Raw genomic sequence first — 26,337 nt, forward strand, 5'->3', positions numbered from 1 at the left:
GTTCTTCCCGTTAAATGGCGGAGGACGTCCGATATTATCGGGATCCGCAAAGCTTACTAGATCAATGGGTTTTTAACCCTCAGCTCTGCTACCACGTGAACTGGGACAGCTGACCCAGCCCTTTAAGACGAGATAGCAATACTTAGAGACAGATGGGGATGCAGAATATTACTCAAACATCAATAATCAAACTAACTCAGGAAGTTGGCAAAATGCGACTGTTTTAATGTCAATTATCTAAAACAGGGAGTTATAATCAACACGTTCGCTCAATCCTCGCACTCAATGCAAACATAAAAGAAGCAGGTTATGTACTACAACCTTGTCAATATTGACGTCAATCTATGCTGCAAACTACAAAAACCTTTTTGGAATGTTGATAGGCTTACAAGGAACATCTAGGTATACGTTCCATACTGGTCAGGGAAAGTGATTGGGTCTCTAACATGATGTGGGGCAACTAAGCCCTCCTCTAGTGCAGGTCACTACAAACGTCATCAAATACACAATGTCCAGTTGGTTATACAAACTATAGGACTCTCTACTACGTGTCCCTCTATAATTGGTTGGCACCCTTGTATTCCTCTGTAATATTACACATGCGTAAGTAGCACACAGGCTGGCATCCAGGTGCCAGTAGGATGGCCATAACCATAGCCTCCCACCAATTAGCCCTGGCATCCATCATCACATGTGCAGCCTACTAGTCAATTAAGGCTTTGAACTTAGACTTGGAAATGTTCTCCGTGCTGAAGAATATGAGGGAGTATAGCATACTCTGTCTTCTCGATTTTGATACAGTTCATCATAGTGTCTATTTTCATCTGACCACATGACTGTAGACCATGATTTCGAGTCTTACGGCATTTAAAATACTACTATTTGATGAACCTCTGACGTCTTTAATGTTTACGCCTCTCACTAGAGACGGGAGTTTTGTTCTTTCACATATTCTGTAATTGTGTGTACGCAAATCCAGGTCCACGATGACATTAACTTCTTGGTGTTGATCCAACTAAGCCTTTCTTTGATCCACCTCCATGGTTGAGTTTTCCATTTCTAACTGCGACACACTGAAAACGTCTTCCGGCTTTCGGAATCCAGCTCTGCTAAAGCACATTGTGGAATAATCCATAGTCCTTATACTTCCTATATATATATTTGTGCGCATTGCCGCAGTCTATACACTACATAGCCAGCCTTAAAGAATACTTTGTCTACTTGCGTTCTTCATTATTTCTATAGCATGAACATCTTCATCTTGAGCCCTAAATGTTGCTCATCTTTAATACCTTGAACTTAGTGCTTATAGAATCTTTATGTTCTATCGTCTTCTGCATCTCTTCTGAGTGCGTCAACTCTGCTTTTCATGACGTCACCAATCTGCTTTCTCGCTTGCTTTTCCCTCTTTCTTCGGGATTACATTCAAATTGTCATGTATGCATGTACGGCTTCCTCAATGGAAATCTTGCTTCCAGGATTCTCTTTATAGGTATTCTTACTAGTAATGCACATGTTTCACGTTCTGGCACCCAACATATAGGCATCATGGCAAAGGAGGTTTGGGTGTGGGTACTCGACTCCACCTCTACACAGTCTTCAATGAGATTACTGAAGCAGGGTGTAACCTGGAAATGGGAAAAAGAACAAAATGAGGCAGTGGCCAGGTTAAAATAGTGTCTAATGAAGGCACCATGTTTGGCACATCCAATAAAGAACCAGGATTTCTTTATAGAAATAGTATTTACTGATCAATGCATGTCAGCTGTGTTATATCAAAAACATGATGTGAATGACAAATCTATTGCATATGCTAGTAAAGCGTTGTCACAGGTAGAGGCTAAGTTCAGTGAATTCTATTTTATTTATTCTTATAGTTGTATATAGCTCAAAGAGCTTTTACAACTGATACAATTTCATTACATAAATACAAAACAATTACATACAGCCAATCTGGTAGACAATCATTCAATATACATCAATTTTCAATTAATAATTGCTACAGTTTGAAATTCATTTTCACGATTTCATATAAAAAACTTCTAGTAGCATACAGATAATTAATTAAAATGTCTTTTCACTTTAGAGCAAACCCGTCAACAATCTAATATAGTCAAATATAACAATAACAGAATGTTATAGGGATAAATGTAAAGACTGTGATAATAATCATAATGTAGATCAATGGGGCGTGGCCTGGAGCTCATGGCGCACAGAGGCTGAATTGCCGAGCTCCGGCCGAGGCGCCGTTTCTAGATCCTGTTGCCGACCTAACCTACACTCTCGGAGACGGAAAGGCGACTCCAAGGAAGGAGGAAACGGCTCCCGACAAAGCAGTGCTGTTCCGCTGAAAAAACGGATCAACAGGACGCGAGGGACCGCACTCGAACCGGTCCCCCCTACCCGTCCTTGACGACATCCAAGATGGCGGATCGCCGATGAATGCAGCCTTCCTCGGAGGCGAAGCCAACCGCCACCGCTCCTAAGGGCGCTCCTCGTACTGGAACACTCGGAGCCCCCCTCGCCGCAACAGGGACTGCTGTGAGGATCATACCCCGAGGGGATTGGGGTCGGCGCGGACCGCGAGCTGCCTGGAACTGGGGGAGCGGTCCGTGAGGCCCGGAGTCTCCCGTCCGGAACTCCTTCCCGTCGCGGCCGCGCCAAACACACTTGCCCGGATACCGAGACTGCGACTGGAGAGACGAGCGACCCGAGGGCAGCGAGGCGGCGGACCTCTGATTACCCGACCTCACCGAGCGGAGGCGGATGGTTCAGGTGAGGAGCTGGAGGGAATCACCCGTTGCGCCCACCATACGCGTTCCCTGAGACGCATCCAGTAGATGCTATGGGCCTCGCCCCGGTGGCTGTCCAATAGACCCTCGACAACCAAGCATACGCAATCGGGCCCAAGACACGGGAAGCCAGCTTCTGACTCTCTGAGCCGTCGGACATAATCCTGTCTTAACGTACTAAGCCTGGCACACCCCACAAATTGTACGCCTTACCTCTGCAGCACGTCGGACAACTCACGACTTGATGATGGCTGCCAGGAACAAAGGGAAACCAGCTACCATGGATTCGTATGTTTCCACTAAATCCAAGTCATCTACGCAAACTCTCCCGCCCACCCCCGAACCGGCACAGGCCAGAGAGAGTGAAACAGCCGACAACCATACCCAAGTAATGGAGGCTATAGCTTCGCTAAGAACACACATAGACACTAAAATGGAGGAATTCAGATCCGACATCCAACTTATACGCCAAGATGCCAGAAACTTGTCTGAGAGGGTGAGAAACGCTGAGACAACCATTTGCGACACGACCGAAGACACCGTAGCCCTGAAGGCCAAAGTCATAGACCTAGAGAGGAAGGTGTCGGCATTAGAGACAAGATCTGAGGAAGCAGAGGGTCGGGCCAGAAGGGGAAATATCAGAATACTGGGAGTGCCCGAGGGAAGCGAAGGCCCGAATCCAACGGCCTACACTGAGTCTCTGATTCTACAGGAGATTGGCGCAGCGAAGCTAACCCAAGGGTTCTCAGTCGAAAGAGCGCACAGGTCACTCCAGAAGAGGCCTCCACCTGGCTCACACCCACGACCCATAATCGCCAAAATACTCAATTTTCAGGACAGGGAGACCATACTGAGGTATTCCAGAGAGGAAGGCCCAATAGAACGGGGTAACTCCAAAATCGCTATCTACCCTGACTATACTCAGAAAGTTCAGAGAGAAAGAAACTCATTTGTACCAGTGAAAGCGAGGCTGAGACAGCTAAACCTGAAATACATGCTTCTCTACCCCTCGAGATTGAAGGTCATCTACAAGGGAAGGGCGATATTTCTGGAAAATCCAACAGCCGCCAATATGTGGCTAGAAGATAACAACCTCGCAGAAGGGACGGACGCTCCCCAGACCGCATGAGATAAGACCCCAAGGAGGGACACACTAACCACAGGTGGCCGGACCACGGAAGGTAATCCAGCTAACAGTCAGCTACATAGAAACGGCCCTCGTTCGGCCTCGCCACCAGGCAACAGACCTATCCCCCGCAAACAACCTAGGTCGGGCTAACCACCTGCCTAACCTACCTCACGCCCGATACCCGGATGGGTCCTGACGGCTTGAGAGCGCCTGAGTATCACCATGACGATGTAATCGCTGGGCGCACCAGTTTGAGTTTTGTTAATTGTTTTGTTAGTTACACAGTCTACATGTCACAGAAGCCGAAAATGGGCAAGAAGGAAGCACATTATGTCTCCGGGGGTGTGGAACCGGACTACCTCCGCCTGCTGTATCATAACTCACGACCAGGATTGATCCAGACTCCCGTCGAAGAGTGGCCCGCTGGGCCCGAAACACCGCCCCGATGGCGTCACATCTCAAAGTAATGACGTGGAATGTGAGAGGGATGAGCTCATACTTGAGGCGGAATCGAATACAGTCCTATCTCCGCAGGAAGAAAATATCGATTGCAATGTTGCAAGAGACACATCTCACGGAGGAAGCCATGTCTAAAATAATCGAAAAGTGGGCTGGGACCGGGAGAGGATCATCTTACTCCAAATACTCGAGGGGAGTGCTCACCTGGGTGAACCCGAATGTACCATTCCAATTACAAGGATTTGAATCTGACAAGGAAGGAAGGTACGTGATAATGTGGGGTACTATTGAACAGACTCCAATTTGTTTAGTCAATTCATATTTCCCACAACATGGAATACCTTCGCACCTCAAGGCGGTGTGCTCACGAATGACACCCCACCGAAATAAGACCTTCATATGGGGAGGGGACTTTAATTGTGTCATAGATGGCTCTAAAGACAGGTCCACGCCACCCCCACACCCAAGAAACCCCGCTACGTCTGCCCTGACAGACGCACTGGAACACCTTGACTTGGTGGACATCTGGAGGGAGCAGCATCCCGAAAAAAGGAACTACTCCTACTATTCGGCCCCACACAAGGTCTACACAAGAATCGACCACTTGTTTGTCGACAGAGAACAAGCCTCACTGGTTGAAACCACGACGTACTTGGGAAGATCAATCTCTGACCATTCCCCACTGGTCATGCAATGGCAAATCGAAAGACCTAGACCTCCAATCCCTATGTGGAGAATGCCCACGGCGACCCTCGCTGACCCTGTGTTTAAAGAAGACCTCGCCGAAAAACTTGAGGAATATATTGATATTAACAAAGGCTCAGTGTCCACCTGGAGCACATTGTGGGAGGCCATGAAGGTAGTAATCAGAGGAGAAATAATATCCAAAGCTGGGGGCACTCGTAGACAACTGAGAGCCGATCTCGAAGCACAAGAGGAGGAGATCCTACGCTTGGAATCCACCTCAATCACTACACCAGAGGCTGAAGGGAGACTGAAGGAAGCCCGTGAGAAATGCCAAGCTTCCTGGGATAGACTGGAGAAGTTTGATTTTGCAACATACACCACTAGATCCCACAGGGAGTCCGACAAACCCGGAAGGCTACTGGCTTGGCTGTGCAAGCGAGAACGCCCCAAACACCTCCCAACGGAGATACTCGATGAAAAAGGGATAAGACACAGGACACAACTGGGTATCAATGAAGCGTTTGCCGAATTCTACTCCACGTTATACTCCCATGACACACAAATACCCAGGGAGGATATTAGAGACACATTGGATGAGATAGGCCTCCCAAGAATATCCAGCGAACAAAGAGAAGCATTAGAATTGGAAATTACGGCTGAAGACGTGGCTGCAGCAATAAGATCACTGGCTACCAGCAAGGCCCCAGGAGGCGACGGCCTTCCGCCCGAATTCTACAAAACGTATGAAGCCATTCTCACCCCGATTCTCCACGGGGTTTATCAGGAGGCTTATGAAAATGGGGTCTTACCTAACACAATGAAGGAGACGATAATAATCCCCATGCTTAAACAAAACAAACCACCCAACGATTGTGACTCCTACCGCCCTTTGGCCATGTTAAATTACGACAGCAAGATTCTTACCACCATACTGGCCTGCAGACTTGCTAGGGTGGTCGGGTCCCTCGTACACGAAGATCAGAATGGCTTTGTTCCAGGGCGCAACACCACGGCCAACCTGAGACGACTCCAGCATGTTATGGCCGAAACCCGTGAGAGCGAAGAGGATCTGGCGATCTTGTCGCTCGACGCCATTAAGGCCTTTGATTCCATCTACTGGGAGTGGCTTATCGAGGTACTAAGAGGGTTTGGGTTTGGCGAAGGATTCATCAGATGGATCACAGTGCTTTACAATTCTCCCGTAGCAAGAGTGAAGACTGGCCGCATGGTGTCTGGATCCTGGAAAATACAGAGGGGCACCAGACAAGGGTGTCCGCTGTCGCCCATGCTATATATATTGGGTCTGGAGCCGATTGCCATATACTTCAGGAAACAGTTTTTTGATGCAGGCATCTCGGTAGGCAACGAGCACAATATAATATCACTGTACGCGGATGATGTACTGCTATACCTGAGGGATCCCCAAGCTAACGCACCAATCACACTGGAAGTACTAGACAACTTCGCAAAATACTCTGGGATCAAATTCAGCAGACTGAAGTCCTCAGCTTTCCCTTTGGCCAGCTTGAGAGGCCTCGATGAGGCAGAACTCCCGAATATAGGGATGAAGTGGCAAATCGACAAGTTCCGGTACTTAGGAATCAATGTGGGCCACACCCCAGAGATCACACACGACCACAATACTGAAGCAGCATTATCCAATCTCCGCAGATCTATGAAATTTTGGTCAAAACTCCCCCTTGCGATGGTAGGAAGAGCAGCAATTATCAAGATGATAGTTCTTCCCCGTTTCTTATATTTCTTTGTCAACATATGCCACTACGTTAGACCGCCATTCTTCAAGAAACTGGAGTCACTCATCAAAGACTTCCTGTGGGGACCTACCAGACACAAATTGTCCTTAGCCACCCTAACCCTACCGCATAAGGAAGGAGGAATACAACTCCCAGATCTCCAGCTGTATTATCTTGCGGCACAACTCAGCCATGTGACTAAGTGGATCTCAGACGAGCAATCGGCCGAGCTGGGACTGATACGGCAAGCGTCTTCCGAAGTACTCCCCAGAGAAACGCTTTGGAACCCTTTACAACAGAAATCTGGTGCCCCCATGATTGTCGAACTTGGAAGGCGGATCTGGTCCAGAACTTGCTACATTATGCAAGCGAAACACCCCTACTCACCAGACAACCCCATCCTGGCTGACACATGCAAAACACAAACGGACCTTTCAATAGCCAGGAGATGGGAGGACGCTGGAATTTACACATGGGGAGATATGTTCGAGGATGGCGAGTTCAGGGACTTTGAATCTTTGCAGACCAACGAAGGGCTACCGAGGGGCCAATTTCTCTGGTACCATCGTATCAAACATATCGCCAAGAAAAACTGGAGCAGCTGGCCAGAGGAACCCACCCCGGACCCACTGTTGCAAGAAATGCATGACCTTACAGATGGCTGGAAACCCGTCTCCCGATTGTATAAAAGACTCAATGACAAACCTAATCCCAAAAGCCCTGCGCTAAAGGCGAAGTGGGAAGTGGATCTCGAAACTGCACTCACAGACAAAGAATGGGAGAGAGTACTCTTATACCCCAAGAAGGTCTCGAGGAACTCTAGATTTGGCCAGATACAACTAAACGTCCTACACCGGACGTACATGACCCCGCACAGGGTGGCCTCCTTCAACAAACAGGCCTCCTCAGCATGCCCATGGTGTGGGAGTGACGGGGCTGATCTCATCCACATGTTCTGGACTTGCACCAAGGTAATGGCGTTGTGGTCCAGAGTTCGACAGACCTGCACAGATGCCGGAATAAGCAGATATGCGTGGACTCCCGGAGAATGCCTATTAGGGACTTACCCTAGGCCAAGCAAATACAAACACGTCATAAAGCTGATGGATATCGCATGCATACTGGCGAAGAGAACCATAGCCATGGCATGGAAGACACCAGGGGGACCGAGACATGAGCGCTGGTTGAGAGAATTGGAGAGATGGACCGCAGCCGAAACCAGAGCCTGGCAGGATGGAGTCTCCTATGGAGGAGACATGTCGAGTGGCACCCTTGACTCTTGGAAGGCCCTCCTGCGAGACATACACTTCAGCGCAGATCATAAACCCCCCTGAAGAACTGTACTACTCTCACTACCCCCGAACTCAAGCCTGAAACACAGACGATGTCATCCCGATCACTATCCCCTTCACTCCCCGAGAAATGGAACTTTTATCGGTGACATACCCACCTGAGCCAGATGCCCTTTCCACATGTAGACTGTTGTTGTTTAGTGTTAGAAGTTTTATTTTTGGTAACTTCACACAGCTCTAAATGCACCTAATATAAAAACTAAAGGAACGCGTAATAAATTATCCTACTCTAAAGGGATGCAACTAATAGGATGAAAGACATTTGGAGGCAGTTACTGTTGGCTATTGTTCGGTTATAATGTTCTTATACTTGTGTTATATACTATATGTTGGCAATCATGCACATTGATGGCACCATGTCAATTTAAGAAATGCCAATAAAAACATTTAAAAATAAATAATGTAGATCAATACAGACGACAAGTTAACACTAAAGACCCAAGCTTTCAAGAGAAAGTTAGCAGAGCACAATTATATACGTTCTGTTGAAAAGTGCTATGTGCAAAAGATACTTCTACATTTAGACCCGTCCTACTTTGCAAACAAGGTCTGGGCAATCATCCATACCCTATATAGGGCAATATGTATCGCTTCAGTCATTGTTTTGAGACAGTAATGTTAGAAATGTATAGATGATGCATATTCAATTCGATGAACAAAATGTTCATATTCCTGATTGTAAGTAGATGTTAGTTCTGTACATTCCATTAGTATATGCTTGACTGTCTATGTTTTCTTCAACTTTACAATTCCGACATAAACTTTGACCTTTTTCCAGCTTCCATTGAGAAGCTTCCATGGGTGGCTCTGACCGGCAATTGATTTGTTCTCAATAACAGCCGGAATTTGCGAACATCATGATTCGGGCAGCAAAGTAGATACTCATGCGGGCAACGTAACGTATGAATGCTCCAGTCTAAATAGTGATAGTTATAAAGGGTATTCATGTGGGAGAAATTACTTTCCCAATCTTTTTTCGCTACTCGTTTTTTTAAAACGCAGGTTTAATCGCACAATAACAGCCACAACGTGAGCGATCCCATGACCAACCCAAGTCAGTATATAATTCCCTGCACATTTTTGCGTATCTGTTGGTATGGTCGATTTTGTTCAGATGGATTATGTTTGCACCAATAATGTTTAGCATATGGCTCAGAGGGTGACTACAGGCTTTCATGGGTAAGAGACCTCTTAGTTGTAAAGTGAGGGCTTTTAATGATGTCAAACCAAATTTGGCTCTAATGTGCTGCATCGGGCATGAAGGTGGTAAATCAAAAATGTGGTGCCAGAAATAACCCTAGATTTTATCGAGCCAATTGAGGTTCTTCATCGTGAGGGCTTCCAACCCATATACTATGACTGGACCCAACCACTGCTGATACAAGGTCAAAATACCCTTCAAAGAGAAGCCTGCATACTACAAACTAACATCATTATTTGTCGGGCGCGTAATGTTTTCCGCTCGATTAATGAGGGGTAACCAATTCTGCTATCCATGTGGACTCCTAGATATTTATAGGGCACAGCATATTCAATTATACCCCAATTTATTTCCATTTTAGGTCTATTTACCGTCTTTACCGTATTTACCGTATTTACCGTCTTAGAAGCAAACAACATTACTTGGGATTTTTTAGATTGACCTTCAGACTGTTCAGCAGCAAAATGGCCAAGCTCTACCAAAATCTGCTTCATACTTTTTACCAATCAACCAATCAACCGGACCAAATAAAATTTAAATAACAAGGTGGCAAGCATGCATCCCTGCTTGACCCCCTTGAAAATCTCGATTGGTCAGGACTGTCGGCCTGCATTATCAAGTTGGACTTGTGCAGTGGTATTAAAATGAAGCAGGATTAGTATCTCCAACATCCATTTAGGGCATTTCATTTCAGAGAGAAGCTCCCATAATTTGTTGCGATCAACACTGTCAAAGGCACAGCTGAAAGCAATAAATGAAACATATACTGAAGGTTTGGATTTCTGTTTAGCTCGACAGATGATAGCAACAAGCAGCCGCAAAATGAATGTTCAGTGAATGCGAAAAAGCACTTCTGACTATTGTCTGGGCGTTACAACATTGTTGTCCCATAGTTCAAGGGGAGAGGGCAATTACTGAAACAAATCACTAACCTCTGCAGTTTCTGCAAAGTAAGAGAATCAGATAAGGGAATTTGGGCCAGTCAAGAATTACATCCTGGACATTAGCACTTCAGAGGTTTCCTGTAGAAGCGAAATATGGTCCAAAAAAAAAGAGCCCTGTTGCCCCCCAAGAGCTAGCAGACTTGCATGATTGCACAGCCATGTGTGCACCGGATGATACAGAGCTAGAATCAGGTTTGAGTGAATTTGAGCAATTCCCACACAAAGCATTCAATGAAGAAATATGTAGGGATTTACTGACTGAGTATGTAGATGGATGCTCATATCATGTAGAAAATAATGCAGAAAAAGAGCTTGTAGTAGGAATAGGAAATATATGGTTTAAAGTGACAACATTCCAAAGGTAAGTATGAGGATCGGTCCTAGAAGTAGTGAAGTGGCAGAATTAGCCGCTATTTACAAGGAAATCTCTACAGCAGTGGAAAACAAACTCAAATAGATAGTTCTAGTAACTTATTCTGATTATGCACGGAATCGTTTTGTAGAATATTTACCTGGCTAGAAGGTAAAAGGCATGCTCACCTATAATAAAAAAAACACTTAAACATGGCAAGATGATTCAAACCATAGACAAACTTGTGTCAGAAAATGATTTGATAATACATTGGAGGAAAATACGTGGTCATGCGAAAACGCCAGCTGAGGACAAAAAGGGGAATGACAAGGCAGATCAATTAGCCAAAATTGGAGCGGTAATGGGGGAGTTATTTTGTATTGAACACCTGCTTGGTGAAATACAGGTAGATGCGATAAGACACTCCAAAACTCCAAAAGCAATTGAGCAGCCCATGGGACAATGGAGTTATGATACTCCAGATCAGGACCTGATCAAAGCGCAAAAAGAGGACCTGAATTTAGGCCTATTTTATAACCATTTGTTAGATGCAGAACAGCATCCTCTGCCTGAAGAGGACTGCAAAGGGAAAGATGAGTTGAGGGGGTTGTTGAAAAACAAAATGAGAATTAGATTACAAGATGGACTGATGATTAGAGAATCTGTGACAGGTCAAATACTATGGGTAGTGCCCTTGTCATTTCGGGGATTGATGTTACATCATGCCCACGATGCCATAACTGCAGGACACAGAGGTTCACAAAAGACGTTGGCAATTTTAAAAGATTATGCTTATTGGCCACACATGTCCCAAGATGTTGAACTCTACACCAGAGGGTGTTTAGTATGTGCACAGTTTCAACCTGCATCACCTACTTATAGGGCACCATTGATGAAAAGGGGTGTGACACTCCCATGGTCTGATTTGCAAATCAACTGTGTTGGGCCGGTAAAGAGAGCCAGGGGAAATAGGTACATGTTAACAGTAACTTGTCTAATGTCCAAATGGGTAGAGTGCATTGCAGCTCCAGACTGCAGTGCGCAAACGGTGGCCATATTGCTTATAAATCATATTTTTGCAGGATTTGATTTACCTCAAAGGATACAGTCAGACCGAGGAAGTCATTTCACTAGTGCATTAATGACAAACATATGGCAAATTCTGGGTGTGAAAAGAAAATTACACATTTCTTACCAGCCCTCCTCTTCAGGGGGAGGGCAATAGTGGATATATTAAAGAAATGTGTAGCTGAAGCAGGTTCTAGTTGGGATTTGCAGCTTCCAATGGTACTAATGGCTTTTAGGTCGATGCCCCCTAAAAGACAAATCTCAGCCCCCATGAAATATTGATAGGAAGAAAAGCTCTTACTTTACAAAACAAATGAACAAGTCTTTGTAAATGTGTCCACAATTCATGAGTATGTGGAAGAGTTGAGGAAGCACTTATAACATGCATTTCCATTTGAGCACCGGAAAGGCTGCTGATGGTGCAAAAACATATTATGATAGGAAGGCATCTGTGAAAGAAAATGAAATAGGAGACCAGGTGTTTAAATTTAATTTTGGAAAGGGGAAACACACAAATTATAAATTCCTTGCAGCGTGGCAAGGGCCATATAAAATTACAGAGAAGATTTCACCTGTGTTCTACAGAATTGAAAAAAAGGAGAGTGAATTGACAGTGAAACAGTTTGTTCGTGTTAATCAGATCAAGCCGTCCCACCCGAAGCATGAGATCAAAAGATTAGAATAGGTTGAAACTAACAAAGAGTAAATAAATATAGGGTTACCATAGCAAATGGTTGAGAGTAAGTAGTGCTAGTGCACGGAAGTACAAAGGGGCTCTTATCTGAAGGTACAATGTGGTTGTTGTGTATTTATTGTCTTGGTTGTATTGCATGTATTTCTATAATGTGTATTTGTGTGCATAATCAAATTTGACTTCAGATGCTCCAGTGGAAAAGGAAATGAAAGGTTTATTGTGCTTGATATTTAATGTGTCTTTTCTTTTTACTCTAGAAAATAATTGTTTTCCTCGTCAGCGCCGGATCATTTGAGTGCTCGACCCCTGGAAGATACCACTGGATCAGAGTCCCCTGGAAAGCCCCCTGGACTGAAGAAGGGGGTGAAGATGCTGACCAAAAAATAATGTGAAGGTGATGACCAAAAAGATGTGGCGGTGACGACCCTGGAGGAGGTCCCATGGAATCCAGTTCTGCCAACAACGGTTTCCTGTGTGACTTTATGCTTTAATTTGCTTACATTTTTTTTAAAAGGGTCACCTATTGAAAAGTTGAAGAGATAAGGTGATCTTAAGATACAAAAAAAAATAAGATCTCATGAAAAATATAATTAATAAAAACAAATTCCAAGAACAATTCAAAAGATTTTTTTTAAAAACAGATCACCAATAAAAAACTAAAAAAAGAAATGAGATCTGGTTACGGGTGATTGAAAGATAATAAAAAATAAAAAAATTCAAAGAAATACGATTTTTTGTTTTATTTCTTTTCAAAGATATACTTGTTCATTCTTCTGCTTAAGAGTCGTAATTATTTTCTTCAAGTCTGGAAATGTGTAATAATGTTTATCATACCTGAATTTTCATTTAGGTGTCATTTAATTTCACAAGCGTTTTAGAATATTTGTTTTTTGTTTTTTCCTGTAGTGATTTTGGGTGATGTGCCAGAAATAAAACAAAAAGGAGTGTAGGAGTTGATGGGGGCTCTGAATAGCTGGGGGGCTTTGAAGTACAGGGGCTTATTAGTTTAGCATGCTCATGTGGTTTTAGTGTGGGTTTTAGTGTGGGTCTTAGACAGAAATGCAGAAACGCATAAGGCATAGGTTGCTAATGCAACCACCACGCACATGATAGCAATTGCACAGAGTTCAGAAAATGCAGATCACATGTTTAAAAGTGTTTATTATTTCAGGATGATATTTCAATTGACTGGCTTGCACTGAAACTGATACTAATATACATTAACATACTAACTTAATCCAATCCCAGTTAACAAACTGAATCCCTTAACATTTAGTGCAAATTAGACTATATGGTAATAACCTGCATCCAAAATTGCATGTGGCTCTGTTTCAGTGAGGTTTTTAAACATGCATCATAAGCTTTTGTGGCAATCTGAAATATGCAAAGATCTGTGTTGCTAAAGAAGGCCATTGTGTGCGCAGGAAATTCAGGAAGAGACGTATCTTCTTGCTCTCCAACAATGAAATCACGTGGGTTTCCGTGAGATGGTCTGGTTGAGGGGAAGGATTTCTTTTGACTGACAGGGAGAACTTATTAAAAGGGCTGTGAGTGGGTGTAGTCAGGTCAGACATCCCCGAATGCTGGTCTGAGACGAGCTGGCAGACAGACATCCCGGTACACTGTGCTGAGAGGGACAGTGAATTGCAGGACAGATATCAGTGCTGGCAGGCATCCTGGTGCAGTGGCTGTCCTTATCTGGGGGCGAGCAGACTGAGGAGAGGTTTCACATGTCCAGCTGTGCCTGGAATATCGCCAATACATCTGGGTAAATATAGGTGAAAAGTGACGGGGTTGGAGTGGCTGTTGATCAGTCAGAGAAATAGGTCATGTTATTCTAGATACTGTCAATGTTAAAGGTGCATGCAATTTTGAATTTACATTAATGTCTTTGCGGTTTTGTTTCTTTTTTTCCCCAAAGTATAATTCTAAGTTTTTGAAACGTGTCATTCCTCATTGTAATACATTCACAATGTTAAACCTGCATGCACATAACTGTTGCCATGTGTAAACTGTGCATTTAGCTGATATGATAAATCAACATTACAAAGTCAATTGTGTTCTGGTACATTTTTGCAGCCGTCAGTCATTTTATTTGGTCTGCACACACAGACAAGTGTGCAATGCTAAATGTTTCCAAGCGGGATAACTGCTGTTAACTATCTAGTTAGAGAGTGTATTAATGTGTGGTTTTTCAATTTGTTGTTTATGGTTTTGCAAGTCAGCCACAAGGTCATAATGCAGCATTGTAAGTAAAATGCTGTGAGGTGGGAAGGTATCAGTTACCCTCCACAGTGTACCAAGTCCAGTATGTTGTTAGAGGAAGTACCCTGGTAGAAAAACAGTTGTTAGGCAATATTCTGAAGTTAGTCTCACAAATGTAAAATGAAACATCCCAATGAATTACCACAATAGATACTACCTGCGATGCTGGAAATACATTGGAGGGACAGGGCCTCTGAATCCTTGTCATTTATTGCTTTTTATCATGTGTTCTGACTTGTTTTCTGCGCAGGAGTTTATGTGGGACTCCTGGCGTTGCAGCTCTTCCTGTATTTGGTTTGGTGAACAGACCCTTGGGATACCTTTATGGCACCCATGGGTGGGAGTACGACCCTGTACTCCTAGTGTATGTTTTTGGGCACATGTGTGTGGCCCGCAGAGTAGGTTATGGGCTGGTGGCAGCTCTGAGCTGAATTGACAGGTGCTCTGAGTGTCCTCCATTTTGGGATGCCCAGGCCATGTCATTGGAATCAGTGGATTCCTGATAGGAATCAAGATGGCCCTGTGGCCTCTTGCTTTCTATTGCCTGTTACCTTCTTTTCCTTGACTCTGTCCCTTCTCCCCGACAGGCTGTTGGGTGGAAGTTCCATATATAATAGTGTGGGGGAAGTGCCGACCATCTAGTGTTTGACACAATGACTGAGACAGCCCTGCCTGAAACTGGTATGAATGCAGTGTGCAGTGCTGAATGGCAGAGTACTTGTCCGAATCCACATTCTGTGTTGTGAGTGTCTGGATGGAGAAGAATGGCCTAAATGCACTGTGCGCCTGATTGGCTGACTGACTGCCTGAATGCCCTTCTGAGTCATTGGTTTCCTGAACGTGACCCAGCAGAGTGAATGGGAGATCAACTAGTATATCTGGGGGCCTCTCACTGCTAGAAATCGTTCAGAAGCTCAAGTTGATACTTGATGCTTACTCTCGAAGCCGAGCCGGAAGAAGAAGGTGAACCGCTGGTCCCTTCTGTGTAATCTGAAAGCTGCTGTGTCTTCAACAACTGATCCAAGAGAGGACATATGTAAGGAGACCTCTTCCCAAGCTACAAGGGATCATCGTGCACCAGCTGATCTTTGCCAAAGCTCCCTGGTAGACAGACCTACGAAAGGCTGCCAACCGGAGAAGGGGACTGCCGAGGAGAATGAAGAAAAGCAGCTGACAGACGTCCACCGTCGACGACTGCCGCCGCCAAGCGGAGCGGCCGTGCTCCCGTGTGCCTAAGGACATTTGATTCAAGGACTCCCTTGTTCATCTTCATCCTGCTGGAAGAAGTCAAGGTCGTCGACGACCGAGGAGAATACGCTGGTGGGTTTCCCGCCACCCAAAGACCCCAGAGACGCCGACAAAGCTACTGAAGCCAGCCGTGGTTACGTCTCGTCTGCTGATGCCAGACGTCAATGACTCGACGCCCTTGCTGGGCCAAAGTTCTTCACTGACAATTTGCGGCAATGAACCTTCGCCGTCGAGGCGCACCGCACGCCTCGCCTGTTGCAGGACGTTTTCGGTCACTCATCTACAAGCACCGTAAGGACCAAAGCTGCTGCCTCAACGACAACGTTCACCCTTTCTTCATCTCGGAAGTTCAACTCAAGAAGAGCCCATCTATTCCATGATGAAGAACTCTACAACGCAAGGTACATTTGGGTTGCAGAACTATAGAAGAAGATAAGACTCGAATCGACAATACATGGACTGAGCTTGTACGACATCTCTCTATTTACAGGTTGCCCAGGTGGAGGGATCCTCATACGGAACTGTGCCTAGTGGTAGGGGCATAGTATTCTGCCCATTGTCTAACCCACTTGTCTTACTCCTAAGTCTATGGTTGATATCGTTTTACTGTGTTGATTCCTATGCTATTTGAACTAAGTACAGTTGGTGTATTTTAATGGAATCAGAATAATAGTGGTACCACCCAGAACTGTGTATATTTGTCATTTTAGAATTGTCGGAGCATAAAGTGTATTATCGTGATACTGTATATAACATTGAACCTTATTTATGTTAAGACTGTGTTTTAACTGATACAGTGTGTGGACATTCTTTTGTGGGTGCTTGGGGACTACACTGTACTTAACTTAAGAACCAGCCCGCATCACCTCCTGAGAAGCTAGGCTTTCATTGCTCGATCATAGCTACCCTATAGAGAATCTTGGCTGGGGTCCTCTGTGCCTCTCCTCTGTCATATAGAGAGCAGGAGTACAGACACCCCCATCCGGTGCATTTCTTTGCACTGGTGGTAGCGGTGGGATGCTTATGGTTTAAGAATCAGGGTGTAACCTTGCCACTTACAAAATATCTACACTTTGTTAAATTGAGGTTTAGTTGTGTACAAGATAACTACATTACAAGCAATGGAATCTATTGCGAATGGTAAATTGACTCGGATGAGCTTAGAGGGTCTCCAGAGTGCTTGTGAAGCCAGGGAGTTAGATTGTGTAGATAAACCTAGGGCTGAGCTGATAGCTGCCCTGGTGGACTACCAGAACGATTGTGAAGCTCTTGAAGGGGGGAATGCAACCAATGAGGACTCAGCACCTGGGTTTGTTACTGAATCTGATTCTGGGAATGCCACCAATCCTGCTGCCTCTGTTCCGAACCCCAGCACTGCTCTTCAGGGGGAAGCCCTGAAGATTGAACTTTTGAAATTGGAGCTACAACGGGAACAGTTAGCCTTTCAATACAGAATGTTGGCAACAGAAGCTGAATTGAAGAAAGAGGAGTTGGCACAACAAGTAGCACTCAAAGATAGGGGCACTGTGCACCAGAAAAAATGCAGCTCGAGAAAGCTAGAGTGGAGACTTCTGTGAAACCATTGGAGGGTGTCAGGTCCCCAGCCACCAAGTTTATGAAAGATTTGGTGGGTGTGTATGCGGAGGGTTTTGATATCCTCTAATGGATTGGAGCGTTTGAGATGGCTTGTGGAATCCATGATGTTGATAAGAGAGATTGGGCTAAGTGTTTGTTAAGCAGAGTGCCTCAGACTGGATATGACTGTATTCTGAAACTGAGTGTGGAAGAAAGGAGTCAGTATGAGTGCATGAAGTCTGCTTTAATTGCCAGGTTTGGCAAGACACCTACCCAATACCTTAAAAGGTTCAGGGAATTTAAGAAACAAGAGAATGTGTCTTGGATTGACTGGGTGAGTGCTGTGCACGTGAACATGATGTGGTGGATTGATGGTTACAAAGTGAAAACGTTTGTTGAATTATCACACCTTACGTTTTTTGAGCATTTTTCGGAAGCCTGTTCACCGGAGTTGCGTCAGTATGTTGCTGACCAGAACATTTTAGATCCCTTTAAGCTGGCCAGGCTGGCTGACAAGTGGGTCTCCCACTGGGTGTCCGCTAAGGACACCAGTGGGAAGGACAAGGCCAAAGAAAAGGGGACCTCTCAGAAGGCTAAGGAGTCCCAAAAGCAATCACAGTCGAGTAAACCAAAACCTTACTCTCCTAAGACCCAAAATCCTAGTGGGGATAAGTCTGTTGTGGGTGGGAGTAAGAGTAGTGGTCTACCTGCTTCAAAGCAGGGTCCCAGTGGTTCCAGTACTGTACCCCACACTCCTGGCACTTGGGACTGTGGGGCTCTGGATCACAAAAGGGGTGACCCCAAGTGTAAGGGTAAGGCACTTGGAGTCCAGGCTGTCAGCCTGACCTACTCCTACTTCGTACCTGAGGTGGAGGCCACTGTCCTCCCCTCCTCTACAGGTATCACATTCAGTGCTCCTGTAGAGATTTCCCTAGTGTCCTTTGGGGCCTGGGACCAGTACGCGGAAATACTGGCGACAAACCCACAAAACACCCATAGGTTTTTGAGAAGTGTCCTCTTGAATGGCCAGCCTTCTACTGATTTGAGAGACACTGGGGAAAGCATGACAGTGGTGGACAGGACCCTGCTCAAGCCAGAGGACTATGTAAGTGCTCCTCTGCGAACTACCAGGTTAGCTGGTGGGCTTCCCAAATTATCGCCTGTAGCCTTAGTCAACATTATGATTGGAGACAAGACAGCGAAGCTGCCTGTCCTGGTTCAGGACAATGTACCTGCTAACATTTTGTTAGGAAATGATTTGGTGGAATTGGGGATGATTGCGGATCGTCTACCCATTACTGCTGCGGCAGTCACCCGATCACAGGTCACACCAGGTCCGACTGTGAGTCCGGTACCCTCGCTAATGGGGAAACGCAAGGCACAATGAAGAACGAAGAGCAAGAAGACCGCCTCTCCGAAAGGGACCCCTTCTCTTCCTGCTGTTCCTGCAGCACCCATTGGGATTCATGCTCCAGCCAGGCTGTATCCAGTGGGGACCCAAGCCTCAACTTCTGTGGGAAAAGAGCCAGAAGACTCTCCTGTGGGAGAAATACTCAACCTGGAGGACCACCTCGACCTTCAATGCTTGTTAGCTGAAGAGGGACCCTCCTGGGCGGACTTCTGTAAGGGTCAGAGACAGTGCCACTCTCTCGAAGGTCTGAGGAAACAGGCCCCGTCCCAGGCACAGAGAGAAGTGCCTAGGACATTCCGGATTTATTGGGAGGGTGAGCTCCTTGTTAGTGAGCCCAATAAGTCTGAACCCGGTGCCCTCAAGAGGTTGGTGGTACCCCAGGTTTACAGGCACTTCCTGCTGCAGTTGGCGCATGAGGTGCCCTTGGCTGGTCATCTTGGTACCAAGAAGACCAAGCAAAGGCTCTCTGCCCATTTCTACTGGCCCCAGATGTGAGAAGAAGTAGAGTCCCACTGCAAGACCTGCCCAACTTGTCAGTTGTCTGGCAAGACTGGAGGCAGTGTTATTGCCCTACTGCAACCGTTGCCAGTGGTGGGCACACCATTTGAGAGGATGGGCTTCGACATGGTCAGTCCGCTGGACCCTTCCACCTCAGGTGGACATCGGTTCATCCTGGTCTTGGTTGATCATGCCACCAGGTACCCTGAGGCTATACCCCTTCGGACGGTTATGGCCAAGGTGGTTGCCAGGGCGCTCCTGGGCATTTTTACCCATGTTGGATTCCCTAAGGAGGTTGTCTCTGACAGAGGATCCAACTTCATGTCGAGTTACATGAAAACCATGTGTAAAGAGTGCAGAGTTACATACAAGTTCTCCACCTCTTACCATCCCCAGAACAATGGTCTGCTCGAGAGATTTAATACAACTCTAAATGGCATGCTAGGTGCTTTGGAAGAGCCCCTAAGGAGGAAATGGGATCTCCTCCTGCCATGCCTGCAGTTCGCTTACAGAGAGGTACCTCAAGAGGGTGTTGGTTTCAGCCCCTTTGAGTTACTCTTTGGACATCCAGTGAGGGGGGCCCTTGCCTTGATCTGAGAAGGTTTGGAAGCCACCCCTCCAGGTCCTGCCAAGCAAGTGGGGGACTATGTGTTAGGCCTCAGATGGAGGATGACAAAATGATGGGTGAGGGGACAGCGAATCTCAAGGCCATCCAGGAATTGAACAAATACTGGCATGACTTTAAAGCCTCGCAAGTGGATTAGACTCCGGGACAGGAAATCCTTGTGATGGAGCCTACCAAGCCTAGAGCGTTGGCATATAAGTGGACTGGACCCTTCAGGATAATCTCCAAGATGGGTGAAGTCAACTATCTGGTTGACTTGGGAGTCCCTGGGGTAGCCCCTCAGGTATTCCATGTTAACAGGCTCAAGCCTTTCCATAAGCGAACCAAAGTCGCATGCCTCTTGCTGGCTTCCGAGCAAGAAGAGGACGAGAGTGAGCCCCTTCCTGATTTGCTGCATAGCAACCCTCAGGATGGCTCAGTGGAGGGAGTGCATCTCTCTACAGATCTGACAACAGAGCAGCAGAGAGCCTGCAGGATTTTGTTTCAGCAGTATGCCTCTCTGTTCTCACTGACTCCAGGCCTTACACGGTGGTGTAGGCATGAACTTGACACTGGTGACAGTGTGCCTGTCAAACGCAGGTGCTACTGTATGTCAGATATAGTTAAGAACCACATCCAGGCTGAGGTCGCCAAGATGTTGGATCTGGGTGTTATTGAACCCTCAACCAGTCCCTGGTCCAGTCCAGTGGTCCTTGTCCCCAAGGCAAGCTACCAGGCAGGTACCAAGGATTGGAAGTTCTGTGTGGACTACAGAGAAGTCAATGCCGTTACCAAATCTGACGCGCACCCATTGCTGAGGGCTGATGAGCTTGTCGACACCATAGATGCTGCCAAATTTGTGAGCACCTTCCACCTTACCTCAGGCTATTGGCAAATAGCTCGACGGACCATGTCAAGGAAAAGATTGCGTTTTCAACACCTGAGGGGCTCTACCAGTTTAGAGTCATGACTTTTGGGTTGAAGAATGCACCTGCCACTTTCCAACGTTTAGTCAACCATGCACTCAGTGAGCTGGGGGCCTTTTGTGTGGCCTACTTAGACGATATCACTGTCTACAGTTCCACTTGGGAGAAGCATTTGATTCACTTGAATAAAGTGTTGCATGCCTTGAAAACGGCTAACCTCACTATCAAGGCCACCAAGTGCCAGATAGCTCAGGGGAAAGTCACATATCTTGGTCATGAGGTAGGAGGGGGTCAAATCCAACCTCTCCCAAGTAAGGTACAGGATGTACATGACTGGGAGACTCCCACTACTCAAACCCAGGTGAGACCCTTTTTGGACCTCACTGGGTATTATCGCAACTTCATGGCAGACTATGGAACTATAGCTGCACCCCTGACAGCGCTGACTTCGCCCAAACAACTGAGGAAGGTTAATTGGACTGAAGACTGTCAGAGGGCCTTCAATGGCTTGAAGGAAAGTCTGCGTAGGGCACCTGTGTTGTGTGCGCCTGATTACAGCAAGCCCTTCATCGTTCAAACTGGCGCCTGCGACACGGGAATTGGAGCTGTCTCGTCCCAGTTAGATGACAAATGAAGAGAACATCTGATCATATTCATCAGTAGACAACTCGAGAGTAGAGAACTTAGGTGGGCTACTGTTGAAAAGGAATGTTTTAGTATAGTTTGGAGCCTTAGGCGTTTTAGGCCCTACCTTACGGGGTCTACCTTCAAGGTCCAAACAGACCATACGCCCCTGAAGTGGTTTATGCAGATGAAGGGTGAAAACCGAAACTGTTCAGGTGGTCCATTAGCCTGCAAGGGCTAGACTTCACCATAAAGCATAGACCAGGCAAGAGTCATTATAATGCAGATGTCCTTTCCAGAAGGTATGTTGACCATCTGGATAAGGATGTCTATCTTGTGGGAGATTAGGCACCCTAACCTCTGTCTGGAGGGGCGACTATGATGCTGGAAATGCATCGGAGGGACAGGGCCTCTGAATCTTTGTCCTTTATTGCTTTTCATCATGTGTTCTGACTTGTGTTCCGCGCAGGAGTTCATGTGGGACTCCTGGCGGTGCAGCTCTTCCTGTATTTGGTTTGGTGAACAGACCCTTGGGATACCCTTATGGCACCCATGGATGGGAGTATAACCCTGTGCTCCTAGTGTATGTTTTGGGGCACATGTGTGTGGCCCACAGAGCAGGGTATGGGCTGGTGGCAGGTCTGTGCTGAATTAACAGGTGCCCTGAGCATCCTGCATTTTGGGATGCCCAGGCCCTGTCATTGGAATAAGCGGATTCTGATAGGAAACAAGATGGCCCCTGTGGCCTCTTGCTGTCTATCACCTGTTACCTTCTTTTCCCGAAGTCCCGGGAAGCCCTGACTCTGTCCCTTCTCCCTGACTGGCTGTTGGGTGGACATTCCATATATGGTAGTGTGGGGAAGTGCCGACCAGACTGGCTGGGGCCTACCCAATGACCGCATGTTGTGGGTACGCCCGTGGGGTGGGACCTGGGTAAATGGAGTGTGGGAAGAATACGCATTCTGTGTTATGGGTGTCTCTTATTTAGTGTTTGGCACAATGACTGAGACAGCCTTGCCCGAAACTGGTATGACTGCAGTGTGTAGTGCTGAACGGCAAAGTACTTGTCCGAATCCACATTCTGTGTTGTGAGTGTCTGGATGGAGAAGAAGGGCCTGAATGCACCATGCGCCTGATTGGCTGCCTGACTGCCTGAATGCCCTTCTGAGTTATTGTGACTCTGCAGAGTGAATGGGAGATCAACTAGTCTATCTGGGGGCCTCTCACTGCTAGAAATCGTCCAGAAGCTGAAGGTGATACTTGATGCTTACTCTCGAAGCCAAGCCGGAAGAAGAAGGTGAACCGCTGGTCCCTTCCATGTAATCTGAAAGCTGCTGTGTCTTCAAGAACTGATCCAAGAGAGGACTTGGTAAGGAGACCTCTTCCCAAGCTTTGAGGGACCATTGTGCACCAGCTGATCTTTGCCAAAGCTCCCTGGTAGACAGACCTACGAAAGGCTGTCGACCAGAGAAGGGGACCCCCAAGGAGAACAAAGAAAAGCACCGGACAGCCGACCCCCATCGCCGACCGGAGCCGCCGTGCTCCAGTTTGCCTAAGAACATTTGATCCAAGGACTCCCTTGTTCATCATCGTCGACCGCTTTCGTCCTGCCGGAGAAAGTCAAGGTCTTCGATGACCGAGGAGAATCTGCCTGTGGGTTTGCCGCCACAAGAAGACCTCAGAGACGCTGACGAAGCTACTGAAGCCAGCCGTGGTCACGTCCCGTTCGCCAACACCAGACGCCAACGATTCAACGCCCTTGCTGAGCCAAAGTTCTTCACTGACTCTTTGCAGCAATGAACCATTGTTGTCGAGGTGCACCGCACGCCTCCCCTGTTACAGGACGTTTTCGATCACTCATCTACGAGCACCGCAAGGACTGAAGCTGCTGCCTCAATGACAACGTTCACCCTTTCTTCATTTCGGAAGTTCGACGACCTGTGTCTCCTGCTTGAAAGGGAGCACACTCAAGAAGGGCCCGTCGATTCCCCGAGGAAGAACTCTACAACGCAAGGTACATATGGGTTGCAGATCTATAGAAGAAGATAAGATGCTAATAGACAAAATATGGAGTGGGCTTGTACGATATATCTTTATTTACAGGTTTCCCAGGTGGGGGGATCCTCATACGGAACTGTGCCTAGTGGTAGGTACCCAGTATTCTCCCCATTGTCTAACCAACTTGTCCTACTCTTAAGCGTATGGTTGATATCGTTTTACTGTGTTGATTCGTCTGCTATTTGAACTAAGTAGAGTTGATGAATTTTAATGGAATCAGAGTAATAGTGGTACCACCTAGAACTGTGTATATTTGCCATTTTAGAATTGTCGGAGCACAAAGTGTATTATCGTGATAGTGTATATAACATTGAACCTTATTTATATAAAGACTGTGTTTTAACTAATACAGTGTGTGGACATTCCTTTGTGGGTGCTTTGGGACTACACTGTACTTAAGAACCATCCCGCATCACCTCCTGAGAAGCTAGGCCTTGATTGCTCGACCATAGCTACCCTATAGAGAATCTTGGCTGGGGTCCTCTGTGACTCTCCTCTGCCATATAGAGAGAAGCAGTACAGACACCCACCTCCAGTGCGTTTCTTTACACTATCACCGTAAAATACCACAACATTAGGTATAACCCCAACATATATCCCACAGGGGCCACCAGCTCTCCAGATTCTGTGTTGTCGTTGTTCGTCTCGAGCATTAACTCCTTGGCTTCCGAGTTGATGGTATAGTCCTGATTATGGTCAAAGACTAATTTACAGGGCAACCCCCACTGGGACCGGATATTCCTTGCTTGTAGCCATGAAGTTACCTTTTGCAGATGCCAGCGGCTTGCTAGAGTATTGGGCAAGTGGTCCTGGAAGAGCGTGAGGGTTGCCCCCCAGAAGTTCAGAGGCTCTGATCTTCTAGCTGCGGCCATGATCTCTACTTTTGGATGGTAGAAATGCACTCAGGATAGAACGTCCGGGAGCAAGTTGCGTCTCTGTTGGGCAGAGGAAAAGACGCGATGAGTCCTGTCTAGGACGAGTTCCTCCACGTCTGGGAGATCGAGCAATGACCTGAATAGAGCACTCATGTATGCCGGAAGTTCTTTGTCTGAAACCTGTCATGGCACCCCTCATAGGCGAACATTATTCCTTCTCAATCTGTTTTCCAGGTCCGCCTGTTTAGCCCAGACATCCTTCAGGTGTTGCTCAATCCCTCTCCACCCTCTTCGTGAGCTCAGTGTAGTCATGTGCTTGTTCACATGATGTGTTCTCCAGGTCATTAACTCGAGCCTCCAGGCCCAGCAGGTGAGTGTTCAGGTCCGAGATTGACTGTGCCAAGGAATCCTTAGAGGTTTTTATCTCCTGCTTAATCTTGCACATGATGTCTTGTTTGAAGCCCTTCAACATGTCTTCTAGGTCCTTTCTGGAAAGGGAAGAGACCAGGAGAAGCGGGCCTGGCGGGGGTCAGTGGACCTCAGACCTCACTGCCTGCATAACCAGTTTTCTGGAGTCCTGATGGGATAAAAACAATGTGATGTCTGTTGATTTCCCCTTTGCTGCTGCTTTGGGCATTGCTGAGGATGGCGTCTGCTACTCCCCACGAGTAGTAAGGGTTAACCCAATAAGCACAGGTTCAGGCGATTTCCGAAGCAGCCTCCGGGACTCCCCAGCGAGACGCTGGACCTATCTGTGCCAGAGGGCGGGTAGAGTGTGCTCCCAGAGGGGATCCGGTGGTGAAATGTGCCGGTGAGGAGGAGATATCCCAGTGCTAATCTGGTGGCCCTCTGATCACTCGGAACAAAGATACTGTCGCTAATATGGGGTTGTGCCCCCTACCCAGAAATCTGCATGCATCAGTGCATCAACTCCATTACTGTGTCATTGCAAAATGTGCCGGTGTCCTGATATGATGCTAGTGGAGTTGCGTTACAGTGCACTGTGCGGCGAATTCACACTGAGGGAGAACCTTCAGGGATAATGCCCGCCAAGGGTGGGTCTTTTCCTCTTCCCCCGCCAGTGGGGGATTCTCAGTGGACCCCCTTATCTGGTCCAGTGGCCTCACAGGCCCTTGTTTGAGTGCTTGTTTAGAGGTTGTAAGAAGACTGTGACAATGGCCGGTGTAGGTCTATGGGTTTTAGGTCTGCTCCTCCGGTGTTAGCTGCACTGTGAGAATCAATCCTCAGGGACGGGCACGGGATCAGTAGAGGTGTGGATTATCCAGATGCTCTGGTCCGATCGATTACCACACCGGGGCCATGGGCGCCTCCGATTCCGGAGCTCGCCAGTTGCTTGCATTCATCTGCTCCCGCTATGGGTAAGATGAGGTTGAGTGGGAACAAGGGATGGCCATCCTGGATGTTGCCACCATCCCAGCCTGCTTGAGTGTCGGTGTGTGCTCCCCCGCTCGTCACCTTCTTGTCCGGGCGGACGCCGCTGTCGCTCTGTCTCCCGGGCTCCAGCTACAGTTCGGGAAGGGATCTCAGCTCAGTTTTTCTGCGCTTTCCAGGCCAGTCCAGAGGGCTTAGCAGGCAGATCAGCAAGTCTTGCTGGGGTGCTCTCTCCTAACAGCTTCTAGCGTTTTGGCACTGCAGGATTCCTGTGTCCCTGAGCCGGGTGCGTAAGCCGCCCTCTTGCCATCCCAGCCGTTACAGTGTTGGAAGAGAAAACACCTCGTCTGTGAATTCTCACTCCACAGTTTCGCCTTCTAGACGTGCTCCACACTCTGGGACACCATTGGAGGCTTTATGGAAAAGAAC

The 26,337-nt window shown here is 46.9% G+C and overlaps 1 long non-coding RNA gene across 1 annotated transcript in view; it reads right to left on the reverse strand.

The window, feature by feature from the left end:
- Positions 1-204: 204 nt before the first annotated feature.
- LOC138497984 (uncharacterized) overlaps positions 205-26,337 on the reverse strand; it is a 613,371-nt gene continuing 587,238 nt past the window's right edge. Inside the window, exon 3 of the long non-coding RNA XR_011278680.1 lies at positions 205-1,628. This is a non-coding gene — a long non-coding RNA (uncharacterized lncRNA). The remainder of the gene's footprint in view (positions 1,629-26,337) is intronic.

Source organism: Ambystoma mexicanum, chromosome 5q (assembly GCF_040938575.1).
Source record: "Ambystoma mexicanum isolate Mex_15411 chromosome 5q, UKY_AmexF1_1, whole genome shotgun sequence".
In the NCBI taxonomy this organism is placed as follows: Eukaryota; Metazoa; Chordata; class Amphibia; order Caudata; family Ambystomatidae; genus Ambystoma; species Ambystoma mexicanum.